General features: G+C 38.9%; 1 non-coding gene across 1 annotated transcript; it reads left to right on the top strand.

Annotated features, from left to right (window-relative positions):
* The first annotated feature begins 2,191 nt into the window (after nt 1-2,191).
* On the top strand, nt 2,192-2,298 carry LOC112787293 (small nucleolar RNA R71). The gene has a single exon (XR_003194713.1). It is a non-coding gene; the product is annotated as a small nucleolar RNA R71 (small nucleolar RNA).
* Nucleotides 2,299-20,495: the final 18,197 nt, after the last annotated feature.

The raw sequence follows: 20,495 nt of genomic DNA, 5'->3' as shown, positions 1-20,495 counted from the left end.
AAAAGCTAATAAAACATGGGTTGCCTCCCATGAAGCGCTTCTTTAGCGTCACTAGCTTGACGTTTCTCCTTCATCAGGGTGGTTGATAATGCTTCAAGTCCTCCCCTCTTGCCTTGGACTTATATCCATTGGTTGTATCAATGATCTCTACATGTTCCAAGGAAAGAACTCTGTTGATAGTGAAGACCTTAGGTAACTGAGATGGTACAGTGGGGAGATTAGGGGGGATATCTGGGAAGTAAGCTGAGATCACTTTATCTCCTGGAGAGAAACCTTCCGTAGGGATCTTCTTGTTCCTCCACCCCCTTGGTACCTTCTTCTTTGTCCCTTTTGATGTTGCCTTGCTCTTGGTGACTTCTTCTTTTAAGGGAATTTTGTTGTTGCGTTCAGATGTTTCTGGTGGTTTAGGTTCCTCCAACTTCTCCTTGAGCTGTGACAATTGCTGTTTGCCTTATTCCTCATTCAGTGGGGTTCTCAGATGTGTTAGTTGTGCTTCAGTGCTTGTTTCCTCTGTCAGCATCTCATTATGATTATTGCTTGGTTCTTTGTTTTCTTGGTCTGCTTCTTGTGAGAGTTTGAAGACATTAAAGCTGAGTCGTTCATCATGGATCCTCAATATTAGCTCCCCTCGCTCCACATCTATGAGTGCTCTGGCTGTAGCTAGGAATGGTCTTCCCAATATGATTGGGTGAGTGTGACTCTCTTCCATGTCCAAGATGACAAAGTCTGTGGGAAGAAAGTATTTCCCCACCTTTAACAACACGTTTTCCACACCCCTCTTGCTTGTTTTTGAGTTTTGTCAGCCAGCCTGATGACTACATCTGTGGGCAATATCTCATTGATCTGCAGCCTCTTCACCAGGGATAGAGGCATTAAGTTGATGCTTGCTCCCAAATCGCAGAGTGCTCTATCAAACATTGTTTCTCCTATGGCACAGGGGACATGAAAACTCCCTGGATCTTTTCTTTTTGTAGGCAACTGCGTTTGAATGAGGGCACTGCACTCCTTGTTCATCACTATAGTTTGGCCTCCCTTGAGTGAGCTTTTCCTAGGAAGCAACTCCTTCATGTACTTGATGAATGCAGGCATTTGTTGGATAGTCTTGATGAATGGTATGTTCACATGCAGAGATGCAAATAAGTCAAGAAATCTTGAGTATATTCTCCTCTCCACAGCTCCCTTGAGCAGTTGGGGAAAAGGTGCATAGAGTCTCAGCAACTCCTGTTTTGAGATTTCTGGTTCTTGGTAATCTTTTTCCACCTCCTCTACTGAGGTATCTTCAGGTTGTTCTGACAGCTTGCTTGGCTTGTCCTCAGTCTCCTTATCACTTATAGTGACCATCTTGCAATCTTCCCATCTTACCTTCTTTGTTTCACCTCTCAGATTCTTCTCTGTGTCACTTGGGAATCCATCTGTGGGTTTGGGAATTTGCTCAGAGAGATATCCTACTTGAGATTCCAACCTCTTGATTGTGTCTCCCTGGTTCTTGAAACTGGCTCGCACTTCCTCCTTGAAGACCTTGTTGTCTTGAATCTCCTTGCTTAGGCCTTCAAGTAGATTCTCAATCTTTGAGATTCTTTCATCAAATGATGACAGGTCAGGCTGAGTAGGGTTATTCTGGCCTTGATATGAATGTGGGGAGTTGTTGTTATGGGGGTGTTGATATGGTCTAGATGTGAAGTGTTGGGTGGCTGCATTGTTTGGATTTGGGCGTCTTTGATCAAGGCTTTGGTCTTGTTGATTTCCCCATCCAAAGTTTGGGTGATTCCTCCATCCAGGGTTGTAGGTCTTGGAGTATGGATCATGGTTTTGCCTAGGTGAATTCCCAATGTAGTTGGCTTGCTTCTGACTACCCTCTGCTTCTTCATTCACTCCTTCTTGGGTTGTTGATGAAGTGGAGACTGCTGCTACTTGGTTCCTCTCCATCTTCTTGGTGAGGTCAGCCAGCTGCTGGGTAATGAGCTTGTTTTGGGCCAGCAGAGCATCTACATTGTTTAGCTCCATTACTCCTCTTGTGTTCCCTCTTTCGGAAGCATAGAAGTAGTCGTTCTCTACTACTATTTCAATGACATCTATGGCTTCCTCAATAGTCTTCTTCTTGTTCAAAGATCCTCCGGATGAATGGTCTACGGCCTTCTTTGACTCATAAGAGAGTCCTTCATAGAAAATGTGCAACTGCACCCATTCGTTGAACATATCTGGTGGGCACCTCCTTGTTAAGTCTTTAAACCTCTCCCATGCTTCATATAGAGTCTCACCATCTTGTTGCCTGAAAGTTTGGACCTCAGCTCTCAGCTTATTGATTCGTTGAGGAGGGTAAAATCTTGCTAAGAATTTGTTCACCACGTCTTCCCAAGTTGTCAAGCTCTCCCTTGGGAAAGACTCCAGCCACTTAGCTGCCTTATCCCTGAGTGAGAATGGAAATAAGAGCAGTCTATAGGCGTCAGGATGAACACCATTAGATTTTACTGTGTCACATATTCTCAGGAAAGTGGTTAAATATTGATTTGGGTCCTCTTGGACACTCCCTCCAAACGAACAGTTGTTCTGCACAAGGGTGATGAGCTGTGGCTTCAGTTCAAAATTGTTGGCATGGATGGTTGGCTTTTGAATGCTACTTCCACAGTTTCCTGGGTTTGGATTGATGTAAAAGCCTAAAACTCTTCTATCCTCCCCAGCATGATTTGCTCGACCTCCTCTGCCATGGTTGTGAGCCTCTTCTTCATGATGGTTTTCCATGTTTTCTTCCATGTTTGGTTCAAAGTATTCCTCAAAGTGTTCCTCCTCTTCTTCACCACCAACTATACATTTTTCTCTTGCCTCCCTCCTTAGTCTAAGGAAGGTTCTCTCAGGTTCAGAATCAAAGGAAGTTGAAGCCCCGCTTCTTCTCCCTGTCATACAACCAACAAGTACAAGCAAAGAGAATAGGTGCAGAAAGTATATCTGTCAGAATTACTGTTAGTGTGAGTGATGTAATATATCAAACAGTTAGTGGGTTAGTGAGATGAATAGTAAATAACAAAGAAAAAGTAAGGGGGAAGGGAAGAAGTTATCTAAAACAGAAAGTAAATGACTTAAACAGAAATTTAAATCAAACAAAAATAAAATGCTCAATCTAGTTATCCTCCAATCTAATCATTGTTGATGCACAATCAATCCCCGGCAACGGCACCATAAACTTGATGCATGGAAAACTTGTCTCACAACAAATTTCCTTCGGCAAGTGTACCGAATTTGTCGTCAGGTAAAAACTCACAATAGAGTGAGGTCAAATCCCACAAGGATTGATTGATCAAGCAACTTTAATTAGAGGACTGCTCTAGTTAAGCGAATCCAGAATTTGAGTTGAGAATTGCAGAAAATAAAATGGCGGGAAGGAAATTGACAGGAAAGTAAATGCTAGAATTATAGATCTGAAAGTAAATGATGGAAGGTAAATTGCAGAATTGTAAATGGGAATGGGGGAATTGCTCATTAAGGTAAATAACAGAAATTAAAGAGAATAGGTAAGATCAGAAATGGGGAGTTCATTGGGCTTAGGAGATGTTGCATTTTCTGGATCAATTTCATTTTCATCTCTTCCTCAATCAATGCACTCATTGATCTCCTTGGCAATCTTAAGTGATTGAATTACAATTTCTTGTAATTCAATCTCTCAAATCTTGATCAATAGCCAATTCCTTGGTCAATTTCTCATGAGAAGAGATGAAGTATGGTCACTGATTATACCACATGCATTTCCCAAACCAAGTGTTGAGAGGATTATAGTCACATATCCATCCAAACCCAATTTGGTCCAGCATGAGAAAGCATTTCTAGCTTGATCTCTTCATTCCTCTTTCAAGGTTCAGAAGAGATCCAAGTATGAAAAGCTTCTCTTTCAAGATAACTACTCAATTGGATGAAGATCGAAAGCTTTCAAGTAAAATCAAGAGAAAAGATAGAAGAAGAATAATGAAAACTAGTATTGATCCATCAAATTACAAAAGAGCTCCCTAACCCAATGACAGGGGTTTAGTTGTTCATAGCTCTGAAAAATGAAAACAAATATGGAGAATACATGATGAAAACTTAGAAGTGCAGAGAAAGTAAATACAGAGAGCAGTTCTATGCTAAGAGTCTCCCTATAATTTTCAACTCTCTAAAATATTTCAAAGCTACTCCTATATATACTACTCTTCTGTTCTTCTAGTTGATTCTTCAAGTCTTGGACCTTTGGATCTTGAGTTTGAAGTAGTTCTCTTCTTCATTGGGCTTAGCTTTTACTTGCAGAGAGAAAGTATGAAGTGGGCAGGGCCTTTGGCTCAAGAAGTTAGTGGTGTTAACGTTCAGTGAAAATATGGGTTCAAGAACGTTAGTGACAATCACCTTTTTCACTAACGTTCCTCACCAAAGTTAAAAGCCATGTTAACCTCAACGTTAGTGGCACAAACGTTGCCACTAACATTTCCACTATGTCCTTCGCACACGTTATTGGGACTCAACTTTCCCAATAACGTTGAGAAGCCTCCCCCTTCCTACGTTAGACTCCATGTTAACTTAGTTAACGTGGCTCTTTTAACGTAGGCTTGCCATCCTTCGAGAACGTTAGTGACACTTACCATTGTCACTAACGTTCCAAATTGCCCCTATTTTCCACGTTAGAATCCACGTTAACTAGATTAACGTGGCTTCTAACGTGGCCTTGCTAGCCATCTCCAACGTTAGTGAAAAAGTTGAGTGTCACTAACATTGGCTCATCTTTCCCTTATCCACGTTAGCTTCCACGTTAACTAAGTTAACGTGGGAGTTAACGTGGCTCATGGTGGCATGTGTGGCTCCTTCCAACGTTAGTGACAATGTTGGGTGTCACTAACATTGGCGACCACCTTCTTTCTTCACATTAGCTTCCACGTTAACTAGGTTAACATGGGAGTCAATGTGGCTCATTGGGGGCTTGTGTTCTTACAACGTTAGTGACAATGTTGGGTGTCACTAACGTTGTCGACCACTTTGTTCCTTCACGTTAGCTTCCACGTTAACTAGGTTAACGTGGGAGTTAACGTGGCTTAATGTGCTTTGGCCAACGTTAGTAACAATGTTGAGTGTCACTAACGTTGGCTCCCCCTCTCTTCTTAACGTTAGAGGCCACGTTAACTAAGTTAACGTGGACTCTAACGTGGCCACTCATGATCTTGGTCCAACGTTAGTGATAATGTTAAATGTCACTAACGTTGGCTCCATTTCTTTACTTCCACGTTAGAGTTCACGTTAACTTAGTTAACGTGACTCTTAACGTGGGCACTGATGGCTTCGAGAGCGTTATTGGCAATCACTTTTCTCATTAACTTTGCAAGTTACTCCCATTCCACGTTAGTGTTAACGTTAGTGTAACTAACGTAGCCTCTAATGCGGTTCTTCTTTGCTTCCTTTGTTCTGAAATCAAGCAATAAAGTGCATCAAAGTTCTAGTCCAAGTCATGGGAAATGAAACATCCAATTTGTCCTTAAATTTATGCAAAATCCTCATGAAATCATGTAAAGTGCACAATGTATGCTTGAATCAAGATGTAAGTGAATATCTACCCAAAACTAGCTTATTTCCTAAGGAAATGCATGAAACTACCCTAAAAACAGTAGAGAAAAAGTCAGTGAAACTGGCCAAAATGCCCTGGCATCACAACACCAAACTTAAAGCTTGCTTGTCCCTAAGCAAGTACTGGAACAAGAGAATGATGAAAGGAATGCTAAGAGAAATGAGTCATTCTTATGGAAATCATGTCCCTGGTTTTATGGTGGTTTCATGCATAGCAACTTAGGTTCATTCCTGGCTTTCAGACCTTTATCATGTCCTAGAATATTCACTGTGATTGCATCCCATGAGACTTTTATTTATTGATCCTTTTGTTGTTATTTCAGGGTTTATTTCTGTTCTTAAGCTAAGTGCTCTGTAAGGAGGCAACTCTTTAAAATAAGCTTTCAGCCAACACTCCCGAGCCAGTTGGCTCAAGTTGTTAGGTGTTGAAGCACCCCTAAGGACTTACTTGCTCAAGTCTCTCCCCCATACATACACACCACAGGCACATAGTTTATTTATTTTCTTTTCTTGAGTCCTTGGTGTCCAGCACCTCTTTGGGTTACTAAATGCTCTGTGGTGAGGGTTACTCTTGATAGTGGACTTTCAGCTAATAATCCCGGGTTAGTTAACCCAAGTTACCAAGTGATAAGGCACCCCTAAGAGCTTATTCATCCAAGTAGATCCCTCACACAGGAGCACCACAGACACATGCTTCAAGATTAAAACCATTGGTGCCTAGCCTTATTACTTACTATTTTTCTTTTATTCCTCAACTTTGATTGTTCTTTCCCTTTTTCTTGTTAGGATCTTCTTATTTATCTAATCTCATGGGGTGTGTCTCAAGCATAGTATTCATGACAGATAGTTGTCTTCCCACCTTATGGTTGAACCAACTTAGCTAACTTATGACCACACCACAAACTCATGGACTTACTCCCTAGTATGAACTCCTCTCTGGTCTTTTGTGAACAATCATTCTCTTTTCATTTGATTTAAATGGACAAGCATACAAGTAAGTAAAGGAATGATGCAGTAACATAAAAACTAGCACACAGAGACCTTCTCGGAAAGAAATTTTAAAGATAGGATTTAAAAAGTGTAACTAACATGGAAGCATGTTCTATTTCATACAAGATCTTCCTTATTCAAAACATAGAAAAAGATGGACCAAAGAGGGAACTCCACCACCTTTTACTCTTGTGGATGTCCATGCTCTCCTTCTTGATTGCTTGTGCTCCCACTTCCCTTGCCTTTTCCAAGAAGCTTCTTCTAGAAACCACCATCTTCCATCTTCTTCTTGAGTGTTTCCTTTTGCTGTTTCACCTTCCTCTCTTCTTGTTCTACAAGTTCTTTTTGGACCTCATCATATGTAGGGATGGCATAGTGTAGATGATGCATATTACTGGACATGTAGTTCAACTTGGCTTGAGTGTTGACGTTGAACTCCTCCCGATGTAGTTGCCGTCCTTCATTAAGTATAGTGAACTCATTGAATTCTTTCATCTGGGCTATTCGTCGCTGATTCAGTTTCTGCAAATGCTTATCTTGACGTTCTTGCCTCTCAGTAACTTAGTGGATGGTTTGAGTGAGCTGGGAGTATTGTTCCTGTTGCTGCTCCATTTGTTGTTTCTTCCACTCTTCTTGTTGACTCATCCAGTTCAATATTTGCTCTTGTCCTTCCATATGTCTCATCCCCAAATCTTCAATAGCTCTTAGAAGGTGATTCATATTCAAATCGGTTGGGTTGTTGTACCCCTTTGACACAAGTTGGGCTCTTCAAGTCGAGTATGGCCTGGCATTTATCCAGATTTGCCTCGATTCCTCTTTGTGTGAGCATAAAACCCAAGAATTTGCCAGCTTCTACTGCAAATGTGCATTTTGCAGGATTGAGTCGCATGCCATGCTTTCTTATAGTGGCGTACACTTGGGCCAGGTCGGACAATAATGTCTCTTCGCTTTGTGTCTTTATCAACATGTCGTCCACATAGACTTCCATGATTTTTCCGATATGATCTGAAAAGACTTTATTCATTAACCTTTGATAAGTAGCTCCCGCTTTTTTAAGACCAAAAGGCATTACGATATAGCAGTAGTTTGCTTTTGGTGTTAGAAACGAGGTTTTTTCTTGATCAGGTGGATACATTGGGATTTGATTGTATCCAGAATATGCATCCATAAATGAGAGGTATTTATATCCGGATGAGGCATCCACCAGAGCATCGATACTTGGGAGTGGATAAGGATCTTTTGGGCAGGCTTTGTTGAGATCAGTGTAATCAGTGCACATTTGCCACTTCCCATTTGACTTTTTCACCAAGACGACGTTAGCTAGCCATAGTGGGTACTTGACTTCTCTTATGAATCCTGCCTCCAGTAGGGCTTGTACCAGCTCTTCCATAGCTTGGGATCGTTCTGGCCCAAGTTTTCTTCGTCTCTGCTGTACTGGCCGAGATCCTGGGTGGACCGCCAACTTGTGGCACATTAGTTTGGAGTCTATGCCTAGCATGTCTGCAGCTTTTCATGCAAAGAGATCGACGTTATCTCGTAAGAACTGTACGAGTGATTCTTTTATGTCTCCTCTTAGAATCGTGCCAATATTGGTTGTTTTGTCTGGGATGTCTCCGATCTGGACTTTTTCTACTTCACCTTCAAGTTGTGGACGGAGTTCTTCTCGCCTCTGAACTCCACCAAGTTCGATTGTGTGGAATTCTTCTCCTCTGCCTCTGAGGTTTAGACTTTCATTGTAACAGCGGCGCGCTATCTTCTGATCTGCTTTTATCGTAGCTATCCCTTCTGTAGTTGGGAATTTCATGCATAGATGTGGAGTTGAGACTATTGCGCCGAGTTGATTTAATGTTGTCCGACCTATTAAGGCATTGTAGGCTGAACTCACGTCGACCACGATGTAGTCTATCTTGAGTGTTCTGGATTGGTTTCCTTTTATGAAGGTTGTGTGTAGTGAGATGTATCCCAGTGGTTGCACTGGGGTGTCTCCCAGTCTGAACAAGCTATTTGGATATGCTCTAAGCTCTTTTTCTTCTAAGCCGAGCTTGTCGAAGGCAGTTTTGAATAAGATGTCGGCGGAGCTCCCTTGGTCTATTAGTGTGCGGTGGAGATTTGCATTTGCCAGTATAATGGTGATGACCATGGGATCGTCGTGTCCCGAGATGACACCGGATGCATCTTTTTTGGTAAACGTAATTGCAGGGATGTCGGGCGCTTCCTCCTTTCCTTCGACATGATATACTTCTTTGAGATATCTTTTGCGAGATGATTTGGAGATTCCTCCTCCTGCGAACCCTCCGTGTATCATATGGACATGTCTTTCTGGTGTACAAGGTGATCGCTCGGTTCGTCCAACATCCTCGTCCCTTCTCCTTTTTCTTTGCTCATCGTCCCGGGTGGCCAGATACCGATCTAGTTTTTCCTCTCTTACTAATTTTTCTATGACATTTTTTAAGTCAAAACATTCGTTGGTGGAATGCCCACGGACTCGATGGTATTCACAATATTCGTTCCGGTTTCCTCCTCCTTTTTTGCCTTTGAGTGGTCAAGTTGGGGGTATTTTTCTATGTGGCAGACTTCTTTATAGATATCCACAAGGGACACCCAAAGAGGGGTATAATTATGATATTTTTTAATTTTTTCCCCATGTCGATCTTCCTTCTTTTTGGACTCTTTATCCTTGTCTCGGGAGGGGGGGGTAGGTGAATCCGGATTTCAAGGTTTCTCCTAATCGAGAATTTTCTTCCATGTTGATGTATTTCTCCGCTCTTTCTTGCACTTCGTTCAGAGATGTGGGGTATTTCTTTGATATAGATTGGCTAAAAGGTCCCTCTCGTAGGCCATTGATGAGGCCCATGATGGCGCCTCTGTTGGTAGGTTTTGTATGTCTAGGCATGTTTTGTTGAATCTTTCCATGTAGTTGCGAAAACTTTTTCGATCTCCTTGCTTGATTCCTAATAGACTGGGGGCGTGCTTAGCCTTATCTTTTTGGATGGAGAATCTGGCCAGAAACTTTTTGGCTAAGTCGTCAAAGCTTGAGATGGACCTCGGAGGTAGATTGTCGAACCAACTAATTGCTGTCTTTGTAAGAGTTGTTGGAAAGGCTTTGCAGCGAACTGCATCTGAGGTGTCGGTGAGGTACATTCTACTTCTGAAATTTCTGAGGTGATGGTTGGGATCTGTAGTGCCATCGTACAAAGCCATATCCGGAAGTTTGAAGTCCTTAGGGATTTTGGTCTTCATGATCTCCCTAGTGAATGGATCTTGATCCTTGCGAGAGTTGTCCTCAGGAGTGGACCGAGTAGCTTTAACTTTGAGATCGGCTTCGAGTTTTAGAAGTTTATCTTCTAATTCTCGGCGTCGCCTTACCTCTTTTTGTAGATCCTTCCCGACTTCTTGTTGATGTTGGCTTTCTTTTTCAAGTTTCTTTAAACGATCTTGAAGCGCTTCTATCCCTCCCGGATTTGATGAGTTTTTGTCCCTGTTAGATTCCGGGGTATCTTTCAGTGTAGTGTCCGCATTTTTGTGCGGTGTTCTATCCTCTAGATCTGAATCGTGGTCGTTGTCATGGTCGTCCACCATGGTGATGGGATGACTTCCAGGTCCCCGGCAACGGCGCCAATGTTCCGAGGGTTACCTGAAACTGTAGGTCGATCTCGGACGAGATCTTCTGTACTGGTCGGAGATGACATGTCCGGCTGGTGGGCGGCGGCCAGAGCTGTCATGTTCGACTTGTGGGACTGGCTGCACTGCTGATCCTTCATCACCGGAGGGTGGGGGGTACCTGCAAGAGACTCCGATGCTTAAGTTAGCATGGGTATTAAACAGGTTTTTATTGGAATCAGAGTATGAGTTATACCTGGGTGCTGTAGTGTATTTATAATGGTTGTGGACTGACCTTTTTAGGTAAGATAAGTTAGTTATCTTATCTTATCTTATCTTATCTTTGGGTGAGGTCAGCTTATCTTTAAGGGAACCGCCTTTATCTCTATAGGTTTGGACTGCCTTTGGATGTGGGTCGTGTTCCTTTATTTGGGCCCTTTGTTAGGCTTTCCTGTCAATTTGGCCGATCTCTTTGAGAAGAGGTCGGATAGTCGGACCTGAAGAGGTCGGTCGCCTTGTCATTAATCATCCCGGGTCGGACAGCTCGACCCAGGGTATGAACAGTTACAAAGACATCAATTTTTTCAATTACTTATATTGATCTGCTTCCCACGAATAAGATCATGCATTGTCATGAGATAAAATATGGAGATAAAAAATTGATTACGTTCTAAGTAGCATGAAAAATAATTCTTGGCACATTCATGTGAAACAACAATGTATAATGTCTCCATCTATAAGTTTACTTGTATGATATTACTTAGTAATCCTCTTAGAGAATATAATTGATAATTTTCCTTGTATACTATTACTAATGAATTAAACTTTTTTTATGTTGTCAAAACTCTTGTAAAAAGATAATGTACATTACAGAGTTGTTTGTCATTTTTGGTTTAGGCTGAGTTTTATCTTTATTTTTTGTAGATAGAAGGACCTCCAATGACATTTATGTTTTACCACGGTGGAAAGTTTAAAACCGATAAAAGTGGAAGAATGACTTATGAATCAGATTACACAAAAGTGTTAATGAGTATTGAAATAGATACAATATATGTTATTTTTGTGAAGGGATATTATAAGGAGTTAGGGTATGCTAAGGCTAACAACTACGTTTACAAAATTTTTTGGTTGTCTCTAGAGTTTGGCTTGAAGAAGTTAGACGTTGATGTTAATTTAACTATGTATGTATTAATTCATAATTATATATTAACTACATAGGTAATTCATACATAAGTAATACGTTCATACATAATTAACTATATATGTATTAGTTATGTATTAATACATACATAGGTAATACATACATACATAATTATTACATACATAGGTGATACATATCTTTGTATGTATTAATTATGACGTTATTGGAAAAAAGGTTTATCAGAATCAATCAGCAATGTAAATTTTTTTGTTAGCGTAACTTCATTTTCAATTAGAATAACTGAATTGAATATCTTTTACCCTATATTTTGACTAATTTGTGGTTCTTCCTTTCCTTCAGCCAGAAAAAATAGACATTTCGTAACCTTGCAATATGAAAATTGATAACGCCGCCTTAGCCCCCGATGACCACAACAGACCTAACATGTTCGTAACATGGGTTCAAAGTTAGATGTTGCGGTATCTAGTTATCTGATCGATGATTTGTCTTATTGGAACTATTGTACGATTTATAAGTTTTGATCCAAGATTCAAGTTGAAGCTATGTATTAATAAATAATTACGTATTAATAAATAATTATGTATTACATATGTATTATGTAATACTTAAGAATATATTAATTAATATATACGTACTACATAATTAATTATTAATAATATATTTATACATTAATACGCACATAGTAATTATGTATTACATATATATTAATACATATACATATATAACATAGGTAATAAATAATTAAGTATTATTACATAATTTACTATGTATGTATTAATTAATACATAGGTAATAGACACTTGAATATTAATAGATAACAAGGTAATACTATGAATGTATTAACTAGCGTGAAGACCCGTGTGCAAATGCACGGGATTAAAGTTTGTTAAGAATTTGAAAAACGAAAATATTCAATATACTCAATATATTTTAGAGAAAACTCTTATATCTAATATTAATATTATAGTTTTAAACAAAATAACCATACTAATTTAATTGTTAATACAAGAAAAGAAAAAGATAGTCAAATACTTCATATTCATTTACAGCAACTATTCATACCATATAGCAAAAAATTACATAGATTAAGTAACAAGTTCACATACTATACATATTTTAAATTTTAGAACAGAAAGAAACTAGGTTCCAACATGTAATACATATCCAAAATGTAATATATATCCAGAAAGTTTCAAACCACTTAAATAATTACTTTTCTATTAATAAGAAGACAAAATATGTCCAACACAGTTCAATATATTGTTCAAAATATGTGTCACACAGAGTAATACATAGGAGGCTTTTTTTATAAGCTTTAAGATCTTTGAATCAACAATTCTATTTATTGGTTAGGTAGGGAGTCCAACTTCAAGGTAATTTTGTCCCTTCTTTTAAATTATATACTTTACAACATTCTTTCTATCCAACCCCAAACTTCCATTTTCTATTTCTTCTTCCACTTCTCAGTAGGTGAAAAAAGAATATATTCTTGCCTACACTGGAAGGTGGACCAGTGATCTCTTAAACCGAACCATCTCCAGAGAGTTTAAAATATGCAGCAAATTTCCAAGGCAGATACTGCAATGAATGATTCATAGTTAGGGTAAAGAGAGTATTTTTCTATATAATGAATAACAGATATAGAATGAATATTTAATAAGTTTGAAAAAAAAAGAAATAACTCTTTTAAGATCAACTTGCCTATTTAGATTGACTCAAATCCAAATTTCTGATGGTCTTCTGATAATAAGCATCTGGAGTATGTCTGATTCAGGATATTTAAACTTGTTAGACACCACATTAAAAGATATCTATATATAACACGATATTAAAATGCAAAATATAAGAAAAAAAGTTGTATTTAGCATTACCCATTGTCAAACAATTCTATTGTTTCATTACTTTTTTCGTTGACCTCCGTTGATGAATTCGTTACACGAGACAAATCTATGGGATTATGAGGATCATCCCCTTCCAGTGTGTCATCTTCATCATCATTTTTATAACCGTCTTTTGAAAACTCATCATCAGATGGTTCAGACACCGACAACACCATCACATCAGGTGATGAAAGCTCATTTTCTTGTTATATTTTATATGGAACACTCTATATATATTATTAAGTGTTTCTTGGTTCATACGGTCAGTCACATAAGAGTTACAATCGGGATGAGTTTGAATTGGTTGGTTCATATGATTTCATAGTGAAATAAAAAAGATTTCAAAACCAACATATCTGAGTTGCACAGTTGCTCTTCTATTGACAAAATAGAAAAATCTAATTTGTTCGAATTAGCTGTCAGTTATAAGCAGCTAATCATTGTTTTTTTTTTCAGCTATAGCACCAAGCAATTATCGAGCTCATCAATCACATAGAAGGTAAACCTTAATTAACATGATCATTATTTTAAAGGTAATGATTTTTAGAGTCATGATCATTATATATAGGATTAGTAAATATTTATTTATTTATTTTGAATGTACATTGATAATTTATCAAAATTAATCTTTTATAAGCATTTCGCAAGTCTATTAGTGTTGTTGTAGTCTACACATGTTTCAGATTAAAAAGATCAGGTATTCAAAGTTAGCTAATCAAAGTTATCTAACACGCAAAAGAAAGTAGCAAGAGGAGGAAAATAGAAAGGCCACTAACTGAGTATAAACTAAAAACAAAGCATTTGAAGTTAAACACTTAATCCACCTCTTTAATGGCTTAACTTGCATGATATAACATTGTATGATATATTTAATTACCTACCAATTGAAAAGACGAAATCTGAAAATCCGTTCTTTTCCTTTGTGCCAATATTCTTGGGTTACTACAAACCTCCTATTAGCACATAATCGTATCATTAGAGGTTAAAATTGAGACTTTTAAGCAACGAACCAAGTAACTAAGTATAAAAAAAAAGAAACCAATTAATGAACATTATAAATTGTTACCAAAAGCTTCATCCCTCATTGACTACTGATTTTTAACAATACCAAATATGAGTAAAAAGCATCACCACTCTTTAATTAGTTACTTCTGAAATCCAAACAAACATGAAGCTATCAACAGGATTAAATATCACAGGGAATGCAACTTATTACCCTATCCTTTCTATAATAATGCTCGATTCCTCAAACTAAAGTCCAAGAAACCACTTCACTAAACTACTATATAACACATTTTAGAGATTATGGAAACTTATGAAATGTGGCCTAGATATAAATGAAAAGGCAATAAAATTGAATTAGAGCATGAAAAATATCTAACAAAACATTTAAGGAAAATTATAGATGGCATAACATGGAAATTCAACAGACATTAAAATTTTCAGAATTTAATGTGAAATACATTGAATAGAAAGGTAGATCATATTTCAATGAAATGCAAAATGCAGCAAAGAAAACAAACCTAAGTATCAAGTTAATAAATAAAATTACAAAGATTGATGGTTTTCAGAAATTTATTTTTAAAAATAAAGGAAAATATTAACCATAATAACATAATCCAAACAATGAAGAGATCAAGCTAACCCTGTATTCCAGGAGGTGTTTTAATGCTCACTGTATGACAACAAAATTTTAGTCTAAACTATTTTTACACATATAAATAGTTGTAACTTAAAAATTGCTTTCAAAGGATAGAGATTGAAAACTCAATGATCCTGTTCTTGAACCATTTCTTTCTTTTGTTTTCTCAACTCATTCATGGCCGTTGTTTTTTTTTTATAAAAAAAAAGAGAGAATATCTAACTTAAAACCAAAACAATTTTTTGATGACAAAACCAAAGTGAATATGATCATTTCCTTCAGTAAAGATTCACTCATTTTGTTCTCGTTATTCAGAAAAGGGATATGCATGTTAATTAATTCCAACAACTTTGGGTAAGAAGGGGGTAAAATCGTTACATATGAGACCCAGCTAAGATTGTTGGAACTGACGAATTTTCTACTAATGTTCAGCACCTTACCTGTTTGGATCTTCTCTGTCTGTATGCAAAGTCATTCAGCCTTATCAGATTGTTAGACTTCGTATAAAGATTGGAGAACAAACTGAAGATTTTGGCTTTTACTGAAAAACAGAGTATGATAATCAACTGAATTCTAATAGAAGATTTCAACAGAACCAAGAAGAACAAATAATCTAATTCAAGCAAGAAATAAAAAGAAATAATTAGAAATTCAGAAAAATAAAACCTGGATTAACGATAGAAAGGGTTGAAGAACAGTGGCTAACAATTGTGGTGCACGAAATTGTGATGTCCAGGCTCGAACAATCCCTGGTAATGGCTCCAAAGCTTGGTGCTTTGATCTTAATTCATAATTGTCACAACTTCGATACAACTAACCAGCAAGTGCACTGGGTCGTCCAAGTAATACCTTACGTGAGTAAGGGTCGAATCCCACGGAGATTGTTGGTATGAAGCAAGCTATGGTCACCTTGTAAATCTCAGTCAGGCAGATATAAAGTGATAATGGTGTTTTCGAATTTAATATAATAAAATAGGGATAGAGATACTTATGTAATTCATTGGTGAGAATTTCAGATAAGCGAATGGAGATGCTTTTCGTTCCTTTGAACCTCTGCTTTCCTGCTATCTTCATCCAATCGGTCTTACTCCTTTCCATGGCTGGCTTTATGCAAGGGCATCACCGTTGTGAGTGGCTACATCCCCTCCTCTCAGTGAATAATATGCTCACGCACCCTGTCACGGCACGGCTATTCATCTGTCGGTTCTCGATCATGCTGGAATAGGATTCACCCTCCTTTTGCGTCTGTCACTAACGCCCAGCACTCGCGAGTTTGAAGCTCGTCACAGTCATTCAATCATTGAATCCTACTCAGAATACCACAGACAAGGTTTAGACCTTCCGGATTCTCTTGAATGCCGCCATCATTCTAGCTTACGCCACGAAGATTCCGGTTAGGAGATCTAAGAGATATTCATTCTAGCTTATTTCATGTAGAACGGAAGTGTTTGTCAGGCACGTGTTCATAGGGGAGATGGTGATGAGCGTCACACATAATCATCACCTTCATCACGTTCTTGGGTGTGAATGGATATCTTAGAAGAGAAATAAGAAGAATTGAATAGAAAACAGTAGTACTTTGCATTAATCTTTGAGGAACAGCAGAGCTCCACACCTTAATCTATGGAGTGTAGAAACTCTACCGTTGAAAATACATAAGTGAAGGTCCAGGCATGGCCGAGATGGCCAGCCCCCTATTGTGATCTAAGATAGCATACAACTGATCAAAGATGGTCAAAAAGACTAGTAAAAGGTCCTATTTATAATAAACTAGTCACTAGGGTTTACATGAGTAAGTAATTGATGAATAAATCCACTTCCGGGGCCCACTTGGTGTGTGTTTGGGCTGAGCCTGAGTGTTCCACGTGCAGAGGCCATTTGTGGAGTTGAACGCCAGTTTTTGTGCCAGTTTCGGCGTTCAACTCTGGTTTTGGATTCTTTTCTGGCGCTGGACGCCAGATTTGGGCAGAGAGCTGGTGTTGAACGCCAGTTTATGTCGTCTATTCTTGGCCAAAGTATGGACTATTATATATTTCTGGAAAGCCCTGGATGTCTACTTTCCAACGCAATTGGAAGCGCGCCATTTCGAGTTCTGTAGCTCCAGAAAATCCACTTTGAGTGCAGGGAGGTCAGAATCCAACAGTATCAGCAGTCCTTTTTCAACCTCTGAATCTGGTTTTTGCTCAAGTCCCTCAATTTCAGCCAGAAAATACCTAAAATCACAGAAAAATACACAAACTCATAGTAAATTCCAGAAATGTGAATTTAGCATAAAAACTAATGAAAACATCCCTAAAAGTAACTAGATCCTACTAAAAACATACTAAAAACAATGCCAAAAAGCGTATAAATTATCCGCTCATCACAACACCAAACTTAAATTGTTGCTTGTCCCCAAGCAACTGAAAATCAAAATAGGATAAAAAGAAGAGAATATACTATAAATTCCAAACTATCAATGAAACAGAGCTTCAATCATATGAGCGGGACTTATAGCTTTTTGCCTCTTGAATAGTTTTGGCATCTCACTTTATCCATTGAGGTTCAGAATGATTGGCATCTATAGGAACTTCAGATTTCGAATAGTGTTATTGACTCTCCTAGTTCAGTATGATGATTCTTGAACACAGCTTCTTTATGAGTCTTGGCCGTGGCCCTAAGCACTTTGTTTTCCAGTAATACCACCGGATACATAAATGCCACAGACTCATAATTGGGTGAACCTTTTCAGATTGTGACTCAGCTTTGCTAAAATCCCCAATTAGAGGTGTCCAGGGTTCTTAAGCACACTCTTCTTTTGCTTTGGACCTTGACTTTAACCGCTCAGTCTCAAGTTTTCACTTGACACCTACACGCCACAAGCACATGGTTAGGGACAGCTTGGTTTAGCCGCTTAGACCAGGATTTTATTCCTTTAGGCCCTCCTATCCACTGATGCTCAAAGCCTTGGGATCCTTTTTATTTGCCCTTGCCTTTTGGTTTTAAGGGTTATTGGCTTTTTCTGCTTGCTTTTTCTTTTTCTTTCTATTTTTTTTTCTATTCTTTTTTTTTCGCCCTTTTTTTTTCTGCAAGCTTTGTTCTTTGCTGCTTTTTTTTTTGCTTCAAGAATCATTTTTATGATTTTTCAGATTATCAAATAACATGTCTCCTAGTCATCATTCTTTCAAGAGCCAACATATTTAACATTCTTAAACAACAACTTCAAAAGACATATGCACTGTTCAAGCATACATTCAGAAAACAAGAAGCATTGTCACCACATCAATATAATTAAACTAAGTTCAAGGATAAATTCAAAACTCATGTACTTCTTGTTCTTTTGAATTAAAACATTTTTCATTTAAGAGAGGTGATGGATTCATAGGACATTCATATCTTTAAGACAAAGTTACTAACTACTAATGATCATGTAATGAAGACACAAACATAGATAAGCACATAACATAGAAAACGAAAAACAGAGAAAGCAAGAACAAGGAATGAATCCACCTTAGTGATGGTGGCGTTTCCTTCTTGAGGAACCAATGATGTCCTTGAGCTCTTCTATGTCTCTTCCTTGTCTTTGTTGCTCCTCCCTCATTGCTTTTTGATCTTCTCTTATTTCATGGAGCATGATGGAGTGCTCTTGATGTTCCACCCTTAGTTGTCCCATATTGGAACTCAATTCTTCTAGGGAGGTGTTGATGTGCTCCCAATAGTTTTGTGGAGAAAAGTGCATTTGAGGCATTTCCGGAATCCCATGGTGATGAGCTTCTTGCGCCTCTTGAGCTCCATGACTGGGCTCTCTTGCTTGCTCCATCTTTTTCTTAGTGATGGGCTTGTCCTCTTTAATGAGGATATCTCCCTCTATGACAATCCCAGCTGAATTGCATAGGTGGCAAATGAGGTGAGGAAAGGCTAACCTTGCCATGGTGGAGGACTTGTCAGCTACCTTGTAGAGTTCTTGAGGTATAATCTCATGAACTTCCACCTCTTCTCCAATCATGATGCTATGGATCATGATGGCCCGATCTATAGTAACTTCAGACCGGTTGCTAGTGGGAATGATTGAGCATTGAATAAACTCCAACCATCCTCTAGCTATAGGCTTGAGGTCCAATCTTCTTAGTTGAACCGGCTTGCCTTTGGAGTCAATCTTCCATTGAGCTCCTTCTACACATATGTCCATAAGGACTTGGTCCAACCTTTGATCAAAGTTGACTCTCCTTGTGTAGGGGCGTGCGTTCTCTTCCATGTATGGCAAGTTGAACGCCAACCTCACATTTTCCGGACTAAAATCTAAGTATTTCCCCCGAACCATTGTAACATAGTTCTTTGGATCCGGGTTCTTACTTTGATCATGGTTCTTGGTGATCCATGCATTGGCATAGAACTCTTGAACCATTAAGATGCCGACTTGTTGGATGGGATTTGTTAGAACTTCCCAACCTCTTCTTTGAATTTCATGTCGGATCTCCGGATACTCATTTCTTTTGAGTTTAAAAGGGACTTCAGGGATCACCTTTTTCTTGGCCACAACATCATAGAAGTGGTCTTGATGGGCTTTGGAGATGAACCTTTCCATCTCCCATGACTCGGATGTGGAAGCTTTTATCTTCCCTTTCCCTCTTCTAGAGGATTCTCCGGTCTTAGATGCCATCAATGGTAATGGAAAAACAAAAAAGCTATGCTTTTACCACACCAAACTTAGAATATTGCTCGCCCTCGAGCAATAAACAAAAGAATAGAGGAAGAAGAAGAAGAAATATGGAGAGGGAGAGGGAGATGTGGTTTCGGTCAAGGAGAGTGTAGAGGGGTGTGTTGTGTGAATTTGATGAAGAATGGAGGTCTTTATATAGGGAAGGGAGGGGGGGTAAAGGTTTGGCCATATGGGTGGGTTTGGGTGGGAAATTGGTTTTGAATTTTGATGGTAGGTGGAGTTTATGAGGTAGGTTTATGGGGAAGAGGAGATGGATGTGAGTGGTGAAGGTTTAGTGGGGAAGAGAGATTGAGGTGATTGGTGATGGGTTTTTAGGGAAGAGTGTTTGTGGGGTTGTGTGAAAGAGAGTGGTGAGAAGAAGTGAGTGGAGGTAGGTGGGGATCCTGTGGGGTCCACAGATCCTGAGGTGTTCAAGGAATTACATCCCTGCACCCATTAGGCATGTAAAAATGCCTTTGTACCCAACTCTGGGCGTTCAGCGCCAGGTTGGTGGCCATTTTGGGCGTTCAACGCCCATCTGTGTGCCATTTCTGGCGTTGAACGCCAGAACCATGCCTGTTCTGGCGTTCAGCGCCCAGAAGCTGCCCATTTTGGGCGTTCAGCGCCAGAACCATGCTCTGTTCTGGCGCTGAACGCCAGACAGATGCTCCTCCAGGGTGTGATTTTTCTTCTGCTGTTTTTGATTCCGTTTCCAATTTTTATATTTATTTTGTGACTCCACATGATCATTAACCTAAGAAAGCATGAAAAACAATAAAAATAAGAATTAGATAAACATTGGGTTGCCTCCCAACAAGCGCTTCTTTAATGTCAATAGCTTGACAGTGGGCTCTCATGGAGCCTCACAGATGTGCAGAGCTTTGTTGAGACTCTCCAACACCAAACTTAGATTTTGGATATGGGAGTTCAACACCAAACTTAGAGTTTGACTGTGGGGGCTCTGGTTGA

Source organism: Arachis hypogaea, chromosome 20, assembly GCF_003086295.3.
Source record: "Arachis hypogaea cultivar Tifrunner chromosome 20, arahy.Tifrunner.gnm2.J5K5, whole genome shotgun sequence".
NCBI lineage: Eukaryota > Viridiplantae > Streptophyta > Magnoliopsida > Fabales > Fabaceae > Arachis > Arachis hypogaea.
Note: the sequence above shows the minus strand (reverse complement) of the source record. Positions and strands in the feature narration are given on the sequence as shown.